The sequence below is a fragment of the Echiichthys vipera genome, assembly GCF_963691815.1.
Source record: "Echiichthys vipera genome assembly, chromosome: 7".
In the NCBI taxonomy this organism is placed as follows: domain Eukaryota; kingdom Metazoa; phylum Chordata; class Actinopteri; order Perciformes; family Trachinidae; genus Echiichthys; species Echiichthys vipera.
This window is the reverse complement of record NC_139832.1, coordinates 16,548,209-16,563,424: the sequence shown is the minus strand read 5'-3', so window position 1 is coordinate 16,563,424 and position 15,216 is coordinate 16,548,209. Positions and strand designations below refer to the sequence as shown.

General features: G+C 41.7%; 1 protein-coding gene across 2 annotated transcripts in view; it reads right to left on the bottom strand.

The window, feature by feature from the left end:
• The window catches only part of LOC310948763 (contactin-1a-like), a 62,049-nt gene extending 52,730 nt beyond the window's left edge, over positions 1 to 9,319 (bottom strand). For both annotated transcript variants that reach the window (XM_083915992.1, XM_083915993.1), the window contains exon 1: positions 9,189 to 9,319. The gene's annotated coding sequence lies outside the window, so the exon portion shown is untranslated. The remainder of the gene's footprint in view (positions 1 to 9,188) is intronic.
• Between the last annotated feature and the right edge of the window lie 5,897 nt (positions 9,320 to 15,216).

Sequence of the window (15,216 nt, the reverse complement as noted above, 5' to 3'; positions counted from 1 at the left end):
ACGCTGGCCACTATTCCCGACACATTTCACCACAAGGCCCACACATACAGTATGCAGGCTGTCCACCACCAACTGAACTCTGGACAAATGCCACATTAATATGCATGCATGGCTTACTTTTCTCCACTGAATAAAGGGTGATATTTTCAGAAAGGGAAGGGAGTTGATGTTGTGGTTGCGGGCACCTCCCTCAGTCTAGACAGCCAGTAAAGAGAATAATAAGGGATGGTATCTTCACTCATATCTTCATTATCTGCCTGGTAACTGTTTAAATGCATCTAAAGGCTGAAATGTACAATGGTAGAAGAAAAAGATCTGTAATGAGGAAGTTTCCTCTACTCTCTCTTCCGTTCCTTCTTGCCCCCGACCTCTCTGTCTCTTGGCATCAGGATGACTTGCTCAAGTAGTAGTCTGACTCATGATAATTAAAACACAGAGTTGTTTTTTTCATGGGGTAATATTAGCCGTTTCTTCTCGGGGCAATTTGCTGTTGCTAAGTAAAATTGCGAGGATAATTTCAGCAGCATGAATTAGCAGATTGCAACAAAAGCTCCTGCAGCTACAAACCGAGCCAAGGAAAAAGAATCTGCTGCATAATTAGTGCACAAATCTCATGCATAAGTCAGCACGATCCCCTCAGAATGCTGAGTTCGGATCTGAATGATATGCCAACCGAAAAGAACCATTTTTGTTCGGGGACATGTTAGGGTACTTTGTCGGAAGCTATTAATGCTGGTGTATTGTCCCACTAGCACTTACAGAAAACATGACGCAGGTGGTTACATCACCTTGTGAGCTGGTGAGCCAGATGTGACAGGGTTGCCCTGACGTGGCAGTTGGCAGGGCGAGGCTTTATACAAAGAGTTCCCTGCTTGGACTGAAGAGGCCTACATAAGCGTTCTTTGACCTCTTTTATCCACACTCATTAGCTATGCATCAAGAGGGTTGATTTGAGACCTTTTGAGAGGATCCAGAGAGAACAGGTTTGTTAGTGTGAAACGGAAAACCAACCTGTTTGTCGTGCTCGCCTTCTGCGAATGCTAATGTCGGCCACATCAATGGGCTGTTCATGTAGAGATGCAGCCTAGGGGCCCAGGAGCTCTGAGGCTGACCAGTGTAACCCAAATGTGCCGGCAGCACAGCAAGAGAGCCTCGAGGGGACAGCGGCGGCCCACAGCCCAGAGCCTGCACCAGCCACAGCTTTTATTTCTGGTTACACTGATCTAAGGAATGAAGGGAGAGCTCCAAATGTTTTGTTCTTCTCCGTCCCGTACCCCCCTCCTTTTCTCTTACCCCTTTTCTCTCTCTGCCTTTTACCTAGCCAAAGAGCTGGACTGAAAAACAACAAGCATTTTAAATTATTGTTGATTCAATACAAACAAACTGCAGCCAGGCTCTGGTCCTGATACGCAGCATTAAAATGAAATCAGCTTGCACAACACTACCTTATTCCTTTCAATCAATCCAAGTTTCTCTGTGTCCAGAAAAATGACAGCATGAAAAGAACGATTTTATTTTAAAATACAGTGCATGTGCATTTTTTTCAAAATGTTTCAAGAAAAATGTGAATATTATGGGAAATGAATGGATGAAACTGTGCAGTTCAGATAATGGAAATCGAAGGAAATGTAATAACATGAGTAACAAGACTATGGGTGGTCTCAGCAGAAGTACTGCAGGTAAACAAACAGGGAGGCTGAATAATGGGCAGAGCAATAGCACTTGCTGAGGATCCTAGTGCTATGCTTCCCATCTCTGCCAAGGGTAATGGGATTTCTTCGGTTTAAATGCACTTCACTCACTCTGTGGAGCCAGTGGGAAGCTAAACTATTGATCCACAAACAATTTAGCTGTCCAGCTGTCCAGAGAGAGGGAAAACAGGACGCCCCTAAATGTATAATGAGGCTTCCCAAGAGCTTGGCTTCCTCAGTATTCGCTCCACGTGCCAGGAGGCCTTCGCCTTTGGGCTCTCTCCACAATTAGACTTCTATCCATACACTCATCACACATACACTCCCTCCCACGTTCGGCTTAAGGTCAGCCAGCTAAATAACTTGTATGCCTCTCACCAAGGACATTTCTGATTAGTCTAAGAATCCCCTTTGACCCCCGCAGTCTTTCATTATTTTCAACACACAACTGGTGGGGAGTTCATGACTCGAGGTGAGAATGCTCTCCCATTAACAGGGCTGACCTGCCGACAATATACAGCATGCATCATTACTATGAGGCAACATACGCTGGGACAGCATGATAAACAGCATACAGCAAACATGAAAGGTAATGGTAAGCAGAGGAGTGTGGTTATGCTTGGGAGTCTTGCATGCTGAACTAGCATGTAGATGAAGATCTTGTCTTCCACACATGCTCCCATAGCAACAGGCCTTGCTCAAAGGCCCCAAGAGTGGCCTGTCCCCAATGAGGAAGACGCTTTTGAACAGTTCCCTGCACAATCAGGTTTGTTCTTTATCCCCGGCACTATAAGATAACAATGCGAGCGGTTGGAACTACAGTGAGCTTTCACAATCCCACGATAAACACAGATTAAATAGGATTAAATCCAAAACAATGCAGCTCATTACTGAGAATATCAATGATGAAGGATGGAGAGGTAATCTAATCTTTGAAATGATGCTAAATACTAGCTTTCATGTGAAGATTATGGAATAAATTACTGTCAGAGGGGATATGGTTGTATAGTTAAGGTTTTGCCAGCATCAAAAGGTCATTATTTCTGTTTCAAACTTTAATCCTCCAAAACATCTCCTCTACTCCATACAAAAGCTAGACCTTAATTTTGCAGCTGGCTCAGAAAATGTACACAAACCATCTCTGTCACTCACTATGATCTGGCGTGAGCTGGACAACCTGTTTTGTAACTCCATGAAAGGAAGAAACAGATGAGGAATTTACTTGTTTCTACATCGCGACCTTCTGGCTAAAATCCCTGAGAATAAATCAGACACATGCCACTGATTTTCAAATGGCATAAAATGGAATTTCATCTTGTATGGGACCAAAATAGCATACAGTGTCATCTGACTGCACAGCTTCTCAACAGCACTGTAAACAACGTGTCCGACTGCACCTACGAAGGTGCAAAAACAGATGGCTCAAGACTCCCATGTGAGAAGTCAGTCCACTGTGTGTTACACTATATCTCTGCTCAGTGAAATGTTAAACAAATACACATGGTGTAATCTGACACTTTGAGGATTACTTTAATTAAGACTCATTCACATTTAAAGTGACTACTTAATTAGAGAAAACTGTCCTCTGAACTTGTTTACCTTGCAGTACTGTGACTTTAGCTTCTCATCATCATTAAGTACATACCTCTTTAATAAGAGTTAACAACAAGTAAAAATGCAATTAGCTATTTGGGGAGCAAATAACTCTTGATATAACTGCGGAAAGTGAATGCATCCCGGTGAAGCCTGATAAGGTTTGCCATGCTAATAAGCAAACAAACGGTTTTCTGTGCTGACATTGTAATGAGGGAAGTCAAATATTAACTGAAAAAATTAAAAAGGCTGATTGTGCGGTTCATGTAAATTAGCAGGGAAAGGGCAGGCATGTGTAATCTCCTTCTAATTGAGTCCATAAATCCCAAAAGATTTACGTTGATTGTAAAATCTAAAAATATCTCAGAGGAAGACGAGTGACAAATCAGAGAAAAGAAGGGAAATCTTGTCAAATGCAACCTAGTTATAGATTTTAATGGTTCTTACATGTACCCAGAATGTCTTAAAGTAACTAATCAACTTAAACTCAACATTTATAATCAGACACACAGAAGGCCTGTAAATTAATACATTAATAATTCAGTAAATCAATCATTTACCCAGTTATACAGTACAGTGGCCTCTTTAATGCATCAATCTATATGTTTTTTTCTCATTATTGTGTAAATTGTGAATTTGAAGAGTTGAACTCCTCAGTTTTCCCAACAGACCACTGACAAATCTCTGAATATGAAACTTGTACCACTTCGAGATAACACTTTGTTATTTTGTAATTGATCAATGTCATCTCACCCGCCCCCCTCATGATTGACAGGGCGGAGATACCAGGCAATTTCCGAACACTACCTGCTTGTCCGGTCAACATAATCTTAATGGAAATGGCGTAATCTGATTCTGAATGAGACATCACTTTGTCAGATAGACAAACCGTAGCAGCCACAAGAGTCACGAGGGAAGCTCAGCACTTTATCAAAGGACAAAATCACACTGATAAAAAGAAGTGGAACTGATTAAATGTTCTATTTTTTCTTAAGGCGAGTTTGGTTTTTGATGTTTTTTTTTACAACCAGGCCATTTCTTCTTACCTTGTTCGTAAATGGATATCATATTTCTCCAGGAGCTTTAATGGTATAAATAGACAAAAGGCCAGTAGTTGAAATCAAATATATCTATTTTTATCTTCAGCACTGTGGTGCATTTGTGTAAATCAACAAAAGGCAATTTCTACAGGCTGTATTTCTATCCCAATCTTAGATATGGCATATACAAATCATGGACTGCAGAAGAGCTACATGACTCACATGCGTGTGTGCGCTCACAAACAGCTATGTACACACGCGCACGCACACACACACACACATACACACACAAACACATACACAAACACACACAAATAACTTTAATCCGATGTGGCTGAATAATTATTCATTTGAAAAGTAACTAGCCTCCTGAAGTGCCGGGAGCAGCTATTTGCGATCATTAGATTAAAGTAGGCAACAGTAGTCCCAGAAATAGAGCAACAAAACCTTATTCAGTCAGTCAAAGTGACTGATTTGAGAGTAAATTTCTAAATATGAGAGATGTAAACAAATACTTCAAAGTTCCAGCTTGCTCCTAACCTAATTATTTGGTAAAAGAAATGCTGAAAAATGCCCATCACAGTCATGTTTACTATCACATCAGACAAGGAAAGCAGCAATTTCTTACATCTGAGAAGTTAAAAGTCACTTCAGCTCTAACTTGCATGGCTCTCTTTTCTAGCTACTGGCTATACAAAGCAAACAAGCATCACAATTTTAAAAGATGACAATAACAACACTATGTAATATCTGAACATCATCTAACTACACTTACATTAAGCCTAAGCTAACATTGCACGCATTACAGTTATTTTATTGCTTTGACGCAGTAGACGACTCAAAATCCACATTTTTCAAAACTGTTAACGCAAAGGCCTAAACAGTGGCACCAATGGTAAAAATGACTCATTTTGCCTGCAAAAGGCTCTACCTCCGGCAAAACATTTAAAATATGGACCAAAAGCAAATTTTGCATAAAGTGCATAATCGCTTCCAATCAGTCATTAGACAAGGGGCATCAAAATGCAAAATTCAGCTCTCAATGTGAATCAGTGCTGCATTACGGTCAGCAGCTTACATATCAGTGCCAATTTGCTTTATTGCAAAAAATAGATCCAGAATCATATACAATGATTTTTCAAATTTTAATGAATGCAGTATTCATTCTTTTTTTTGAGATTGTGGCTAAGAAATGAAATATTCCAACAGAAACCACATATACAGCATAAAAACCCATCACTGTGTAAGACATAAGGAAAATGAAAATAAAAATTCTGTACAATAAAGAAAAAATCTCTTCTAGTCAATTCTCTCTTGACGAATAGGCCACATGGCCTCATCTACATCCCACTCAATATTTTCTCTTGCGATGCACCTAGGGAAAAATCTTCTTGCATGCCTGATCCAGCCTTGGCATGCCTCTGCATCTATATCTTGGGCATACTGATTGCAAATTGAAAAGTTGTGTGAAGCAGTGTCAAACAGGTGCTTCAGTGATTTTATACTGGTCAAGAAGTTTCTAACATATATTTTCTGTTTGGTTACCACAGCTAAAGCAGTGGAGTTTGGACTGCTTGAATGACATCTGCGTTAACTGATTTGCAAAAGGGTGCGGGAAGTGTGTCAAAACAATGACAATGGGTTAACTCATTTGCAAGAGATGTCTTTTGCTCTGTTGAGAGAGTGATGATGAAGACTGAGAGGTTACCAGTTTCTTCAACCAGGTCAAAGCAATAAAAAAAAACTGTAAATGGATACTCAACAAGTGGGATAGAACTATACCCTGTGCCTATGGGTTTTTCCCACTTAGCTCAGTTTCTACACATAAGCTTTGTAGGGTCACGTGCATGCAGAGAGCAGGGAGTAGGCCGCATTGGGAGAATCAATGCTAGGTCTCGTGTAAAACTGTATTCAGTCAGCCAGAGATGGCAGATGGGGACTGAGGGCCTTTCTACTCCTCAGGCATGAACAGAGGAGAGGTCTGTCTGCAGGCAAACATGGAAGACGTCATGTCTCACTGCCGTACCATTAGTGGATCTCGCTATTGATTGCCGGCACGTAAATTGCTGAGAAATATAAAGTAAGCATCGAGACTGGAGTGTTGCGTGTTTTGTCAGCAGGACAGAGAGAAGCACTTGTGTAGGCAGTGAAGACAGTTTCAGCAATAACGGTTCCTGTGTGTGCGTGTGTGCGTGTGTGCGTGTGTGTGTGTGTGTGTATGTGTGCGCGCATTTTTTCATGTGCATAGGCTGTCTCGTTCAGCTATATCCTCTGGTGCATTCAATTTAACAATGAAACAAGTCTACAGGATGTATTCCCTCCAGCGTGAATGACACTGCATTCAGTGTGACAGAACTAACAGCGCCTAACAAACTAGCCCTGTTGCTGGAAAATGTCAGTGCTGCCAATCAGTTTAAAGTCTTTGTAAAATCGCATGAAAAGTCTTCCCCTCTTTAACTAATGCTTTGACTCTTTGCCCAAGAATTAGTCACTGCAGACTCATGGACATCTGTAAACAAATCAAATCTCCTAAAACATCTCTAAAATGGCTTAATCTTAGATGGCAAACATCCAAGGTCGTGATTTGCGCACCAAAATCATGCTGCTTGTATAAAGACTTGTGTCTTGCCGAAACAAAAAAAAACAACTTGATGCATTTGACAGATTTGCAGGAAATATTCATACACCCGATGAGTAAAAGCAATCTCTCTCGCCTTTGTACTCTTGCTCATAAGTTATGCTACATGCTGTGGTGAGGTGGAGATGGGGAGAGAGAGGACAGCTCTATTTTCTGCCTCTGGTGAGGTGAGCCTGTCTACCTCAATACATGACAGATGTGTGTGACTGAAGCTTCACCAAAGGAGAGGTAAGCGTACAGCTATGTTGAAGCGTTTGACTGTGACACTAATGGAGGATGATGCTGTAGCCTCAAAATGCATCACAGAACAGCCATATCCGGCAGGGTGCTGTGTTACGTAAAAAGTTCCTCGTCATGCAAGCTCCTCAAGCCAATACATCCCTACAGCCAAGACGCTGACAGGGGACAGTGGGTTACAAGAATTCAAAACTCTATATACAGACATATTACATTTTGCAGCAAGGGGGGTAAAAATGTAAGGTGATGCCTCGCACATAGCCGGTTAGCCTACTTCTGAGCAGAGTAAATTCATTCACCTAGCATGAAGGAGAGGGACTTCCCCAGGGTGCACACAGGACAGCACAGGATGCATTAGCACTAGTCAAGCTTACAAGATTCATAAAGTGCTCCACCTGATAGGTGGCCACAGAATCCCTCTGACATTTTGTGTCACATTTACGCCTCTAATTCAATCAGGACAAACACACAGACTCCCACACAAGTCACTGAATGGCAAATAAAGGGGAAATTACATTTTTGCCCCAAAACATTTAGATGTGCATTGCTCAGGAGCAGAAAGAGGTCAGACATTTATCAATTGATCATCTGAAAATAGACAAATTGTTATGCTGGATGAGCAAAACCTTCAAACAAGTAACAGAAGTGGACACAAGCCCCACAGTATTATCTTACTGGATCAAACTAAACATTGAACTAAACTTGCATTCAAATTTAAATGAGTTCTGCCCATCAAACAAGCAAAACAACTCGAGCCCAAGAGATGTCATAATTCCCCTTATAGTTTGGTGATACTGATTACATCGTTAATCACATGCTTTGAAGCTCATTAGACCTCAATGGAAAGTTGTGGCGGCTTAAAACATACTCTACTGTCTTCTGCCGGGGGCTACGCTTAAAGCTGAGCACTTTTGAGTCATTATTCAACAGCCTTATGAAAACCATACTGACCTTGCATGTAAATATTACCCCATAATGCGGGCACAGGTGGGAAAATACCTTGAGTGGCAGACACCTTTAAGCACACACAATGATTTATGATCTGCAGTATGACCTCCACATATATGCTTAAAATCAATGTAATACATCACATGAATCACATCTGAATCATCAACATAGTTGCATGATTTGTCTGAGGTTACCATCTTCCCTTTTTACAATGCCATTGCGTTAACTATAATTAATTGCTCATCATTTTTGCTCCATGATGAAGACCCACTTAGAAATCTCTCGGAAGCCTGTATGGTCTGGTGAGTCAGGACGCGCCCATGACACCTTCTCCAGCACCTGACATCCTGACAGAATAACCCTGCGATGGGCCATTATTACTAAGCGCCACGGCTCAATCTGCCAGTGAAGATGACAGAGCCGAACCATATGCCTCAATCAATCGCGGCACTGACACCAGGACATGCGTTTTAGTTACGCCCCTGATGAAAGTGTTTACTGTCGTCGGGTGTTTCCTAATCTTTTTGGCTGTAGGCGGCAGTTTGAATCATCGGTATGCGCGGCGCTATTAGGCTCTGGCCTCTGGCGTGGTCTAATGAATGCTGAATTGAATACTCAGACTTATTGCTTTAAAGCAGATGTATGCAGAAATACATCCTTTCATCTGCTCTGTGCCTCGACTATTTTTTGGGGAGGGAAGTGCATGCCAGGATGTGCAGCAGATCATATAACAGCTTTACCCCCACCACGCCACGATATGTCAGATATTGCACACACACACACACACACGCACACACAATATCTCTCTGCATCCGTCAGTACGACACGAAAAAAATCAAAATGCAGTTTCTTCGAATACCCATATCGATAAGTCTGCATTGCGGAGGGCTGCATAAGCTCCATCCCATCCGCGCATCCCACTCAGTCTGTTGTAAACAACTGATTCCCCAGCTGTCAAAAATGCAGCAGCTCGGCTTCTCTGGTAATAATGTCAAACAGTCAGTTTTTACTATAGCTGCCCAGTTTTCCCCGTGAACCTACCTTCCGTAGCGGGCAAATATGCGTCCGTCCGTCCGTGTGTCCTTCACGATGCTCTCTCACACACCTGCTTAGCACCGGATCGCCGGGCGCTCAGGAGCGGGGAAATCAACTGACGGAGCAGCGGTCCTGTCCCCGTGGATTGGATGAAGGGTTATGACTGTCAACTTAGGGGGCGCTAGACCTGCTTGTTCCTGCAGGACCGTGGAGCAGTGGCTCCCACAGTGGTGTCCGGGTTTCTCGCAAGCCCCATCATCAAGGGTTCCCACATGAGGATAGAGTGTACTCTATTAAAACCTTTAATGTCTCTCATTCTGGACACATTGCATTCAATTAAATGGCCAAACTGTGCCTCAGAATGGGATCCTAACTGGCTCATAACTTACGGTAACATTTATGGGTTATCTTAAGTCCATTGCAGATTAAAATTATTTAATTTATTATATTTTTTTTAAGTAATATATTGTAAAAAAAAATCAAAGGCATTCTCTTATAATGGAAAGTTTAAGTGTTCACCATGCAACATATGTTTTGATCAGCATTGATAGTCAAACTCATATCCCAGTGTGTCAAAGTGTTGATTAACTGTCGGTGCACTCTTTATTTTACAGGTCTTATCATGAAACTGGAGCATGGAGGCCATGTCTGCCCGCAGCTTATCTCACATAACTAGGTCTCCTGGACCTATCATCTTAACATGTTTTGTGCGTATTTATGACAACATACTCAGGGACCTCTTGGTGATCACAACTTTTTTCCAGCCTGTTTTTTGCATCATTGACTGCTGACTCCCCCTCAACCTGTAGGGTCGCAAGTGAGCATCAACTGCTTAGACTAAAAACAGGCCTTACCTCATCTGTTTCAGGCCTTTTTGAAAACGAGAGTCAATATAGGCCAAACATTCACTCGATTGAGATGAGATAAAGGAGTTCAACTGCATTAAAACACACACCAAAGAGGATACGTTTCTCTTTGATTGGTAAGCTAACTTTCATGTTTACTTAGCTGTAACGGCTAACGGTAACGGCTAACAGTAACTGTCAGTCAAACTTCTCTGCGATACTTGTTTATAAAGTGCGATTTGCCGGAGGGGATGGGTGCAAACAGGCTCAAACAGACTCCGGTCTGCTGTAGGCTACTGGACCGGGTCTGTAGAACATGGTTCTAAATTAACACCTGCCAACCCGCCAAATGTGGTGTTACGTGTGTTAGAGCAGAGAGAAAACTAAAACATGCAGGACAGTGACCCTCCAGACTCCTGATATAGATAGATATAGATATAGATTGATAGATCCCAAGCTTGAAATGAAATGTTTGCACTTCCTGTGTATATTTTGTTGTATGTATTGTACTTGATGTGTTCTTCATGCCAACAATGTTAATAAAATGATCAAATCATTCAGTGGCACTCATAATTTCTTTTAATTTCACCTGAAAAAAATTGGCTAGTGGAAATTCTGATTGGCATCACATTAGCTGGTGATCAAAGTTAATTTAGAACCCTGCTGAAGAATATGGCAACCTGATTGGTAGAATTATTTTCTGTTGTTGCAACTACGATCTTGAGACACTAGATGGCGGTGTTCTTCTCATTCTCCATATTCAACCTATAACTAAGAGCTGATTTTTTGCCAACCTGGGGGCAGAAAACCCCCAATAAAACTAGGTAACATTACACATCCACAACAGTTGCCTACCTTGAAATAAACACCAACAAGAAGCATTAATCTGAAGTCGTCTTTCAGGCCATCTGACGAATTTAGGTCCAATATCCACTAATTTTTCAGCTCTTTAAGTCTCCAAACGACTCCTGAGAAAATATGTGAGGCTTTACTGTGTTCACTATCCATTTTCTGCCGTTTGGTGTTGGGCAGGGAACACATTGAGTTTATCAGCTTTGTTGCTGGAAACGGCCGCTAATGGCAGTTGATGATAAGAGCTTCTGGAGTCATAAAAGTGAAAGCCCTAAAAAGAGTTTGGTTTCTCCACATTTGTTTTGTTTAGGGGTTATATCAAAAATGTTAATGCATGTATCTAAAAGGGTAACGTACTGTATCTTCACTGAGTGTCTCCTGCCCCAACCATCACCTGACCTACACACCTGCAATCCCCTTGATGAAAAACAGATTTCCCCCTCAGTCTCTGCTTTAGTGCACTTATGTCATCATTCCTGTCTCTGAGTCTTGTAAAATACAATATTTATGTCAAAGATAACAATTCGTTTTTTTAAATCTGGTCTGTGCGCAGCTACAACTTTCACAGAAAAAGAGTCCCTATAAAAACCGTTGACAGTGAGGCTTTTGAGTTATCCAGAATTTTTAAAACATCTAAAAGAAAAATTGCTTTGAGCACAGCAAACTTAAATTCATTCAATTATTTTGGGGGCTGTAGCAAAAGTTTCAGAGAAAGAAACCTCAAAACATGAGCAGACACCACCAGGGGTAGTTGGGAAATGAGACTGCAGCCTGCATGTCAACATCAGCCTGTTTTCATCAGGCACATATCAAAAGGGCACCTCTACTAATTACAAAGCCGTGCCCATGTGTCAGTCCAAACATGAGACCATCTCAATCCCCTGGGATTAGATTTAAATCTTGGATGTAAACACAGCACAGCAAATAATAATCTGCTGTGGCGGCGGCCCATAAATAATGCAGGAATCTTTGAGAAAGAGCAGGGTAGAATTAATTGACGGACTTAGCCCCCTCGGATGAATTTGGGGGAACATATCAAAGAAGTTGTTTTTAATGTGATCAGACTTTACATGAAGGTTATAGCTCCATATCAAGTTGAGTGTGGCTGCTTTGTTTCCTCGGGCTGTTGTTATTATTATTCAGACTATTCATCAAAAAAAGTATTGTTTCCTTTAAAATGGAAACTGCTGTTACTACTCAAGACATTATTTTCAGCCCAGGGGGATGTATTAGAAAAAAATACTCCACCACAGAAAATAGCCATGCCAGAGGGATTCAGTAACACTGAGGAATTTCATGACATCCAAATAGAGCAGCATAATACAGGGCCCAAAAGAATATTATAGGGTTATCCAAAATCTAGGTGGTGCATTCAAGCCTCAGACAAACACATTTGTTCCTCTTACAACATGACAGTGCAAATAGAGACTGATCCTGCTGGTGAATAACACTGTTTCAAGGCCGGTCTCTGGGGTGGATAAGAGGAACGGCAAACACCCTGCTGTCTGGAGGAAAGAAAGGGTGGCTGTCATCTATCTGCCTGGCAGGGCGAGAGGAGGAGGGGCATTGAGGTGGAAGGAGGGAGGGGTAAATATGATTTAGCCCCAATGATCTCCACAGGGGGGCTCATGCAAAGGTAACCCCCCTGCCACCCAGCCAAAATACACATGGGACATGGAGGGGGGTGCATGGGGAATAGGAAACAGGGCACAGAACAAGTTTTAATCCTAGTGCTATCATGAAAAGGGGGGGAGGGGGTTTGATAGCGAGTATCAGATCGATAGAACAAAGCACTCTCACTTTATGTAGTATTCATCCAACAGGAGTGCAATGATAGCTGCCACCATATCAGCTCACACCCGCACCCCACTCTCAGGGAAAACAGCCTCCTTGAGTTGATAACACTGGTGAAGAAATGATACTGTTACACTGGTAGACGAGGCGTCCCCTCATACAATTGGGGTTTTCAATTTCAGGCAAACCAAACCGACCACAGGCTCCAAACACCTTGGTCTTCACAGATGTGTGTGTGTGTGTGTGTGTGTGTGTGTGTGTGTTGTTGGCAAACCGTTTGTCAGCCATATGGAAATGTCACAGAGTAATCATAAACAATTATCCTCCCCAGCTCCCAGAGCATCAGGAAAGGGCAAATCTACATAAAGACACAAAGGCTCTGCCACTTATATCTTAGGAACAGATGCCCTGAAGCTCAGCACACATTTCAAAAATACAAGAAAATAAATGATGGTGCTTTTCTAATACCTGCTTTTGATATTCTTTATTCTATATGATGTCTTATTGGTAAAGATTGGTGCTGAAGGATAATGTCCTTCAATTTAGCATCTGGGATGCAAATGATGCACTTTAAAGCCCCCCAGGTTGTGTGGAAACAGATCATCACTATGAAACCATGTAATGATCTTTTTCTCCATTGAAAGCAGACTGGAGGTGGACATAAAAACCAGCTGTAGATCACTTCAAACCAGGCTTTCCTCCCAGCTGTAAATCAAGGGCCTGGACACAGAGGAGGGGGGGATGGATAATGGATGCCATGGCAGATGCACAGCTGACACAGAATATATCCACTGAGGATTGGAAGAGGAATGGGAGCATGGAGGGAGGGTCGGTGCGGAGCAACAGGAAGGAGGGGGTGGGTGGAGTTCAGAGGGGTAATGGGGCAGCTGCTTGTTTGGTCGCAATGATCACCAATTGACAGATGAATAATGGGATTCTGTTGCCATGTAAATAAATAGCTACGTCTCTTACAGGAAGCCTTTTGTAATTGAGGAGGGATGTCAACACAGGGACAAACAAATGCATAGACCTTCAGCTATAATGTAAGGTAACTGAGTAGCCTATAATATTATGATTAGAATATTTTATGGCATGACCCAACTGTGGTTTCTACATACGGATTTCCATTGCTGTCTCTTTGAAGGTTAATGGGTTTTACAGTTCAAATAATGTGCTTTGTATGCTATTCAGTTTTTAAAAGCCTGTTGCTTATATCAGCCATTGGTGTAATTACATCATATCACTAGGTGGCAGTAAAGTCAAGAGGGAAAATCTGTCATATATAAATTGATGAATCATCATCCAGTAGCTGAAGGTCATCGGGTCTTTGAGATCACTGCAGCTGAGTGCAAGAGACATTTGTTTTGGTTGAAATATTATTATGGACAATCTTCCAACCGGGTGCAAATCAACAATGATGCTCTCATACTTCATAAAATTATCTTTTGCTTCAACCCCAGTTCATTAAAATGTGGAGCGGCAATCCCCTTCCAATCACTTCTGTTTATGGCAAACAATCCTGTGAACTATCGTCAAACAACTTCGCCCGTGGAAAAGAATTAGTGTACCTGAGTGAACAGAAGGCAAAAAAGTCCTTGCCAGAGGGAGAGAAATCATTTTGAAGACACTAGATACCAGACTTCCCTGCTTCCTGACACCATTGCTGTGTGAAAATGCACCAGATGGCAAGCTGCTCTTTCGCTATTACCCTGACAATACGACTGTAATGGAAGTGGAAATGCCACAAGTGAATGCCAAAAAGCTGGAGCCCAACTGTTGTGTTCCATAAGGCCTTTCTATAGCCGCTTCACACTAAGAAAACTGAGGCAGGTGTAACCATCCATATTTACACAGCCCACAGCTTCTGCTCACTGTACAGTCTAGTGTTGTGTGTGCATTTGTACATTGGTCTTACTGTTACTCATGCAATGAAGTTTTGGAGGGCTGAAATCGGATTTGTGTTTGGCATCACTCCCTTCTCTTAATATATGCCAGGTATTGCAGTAGGCAATGATTGGTCAAATGCTAACACACACACACACACACAACATAGGGTACAGTAGATTTACTACTGAACTTAAGTACACGTGAGGTACTTGTAGCTTACACTGCTTTTCTTTTATGCTATGCTCTTATTGTACTACAATTCTGGGGAAAATCTTGTATGTTCTAAATTTATTTGACATATCTACAGTACAATTTACCAATCTTCTTGGTTTGTGGCCCTTTACAAAACATAAGTGTGTTGTTGGGGCTCCCTGTCACGTTGTACATTAAAGTTATTTAGCTGACGCTTTTATCCAAAGCAACTTACAACAAGTGCATTCAGCCATGAAGATATGTACCACCCAAAAACAGTAAGAATCATGCAAGTACATGCAATTCATCAAACAATCAAAACTGCCTCAAGAGCTAGGTTTTAGAAATACTAGATAGAGAAAATTATATTTTTTCATGGGCCAAAACAGGTGAACATTCACTCTTGTTCCAGCATTGTGGAGCCAGTACAACAGTAATTTTGAGATATTTATACATTTTTAGCA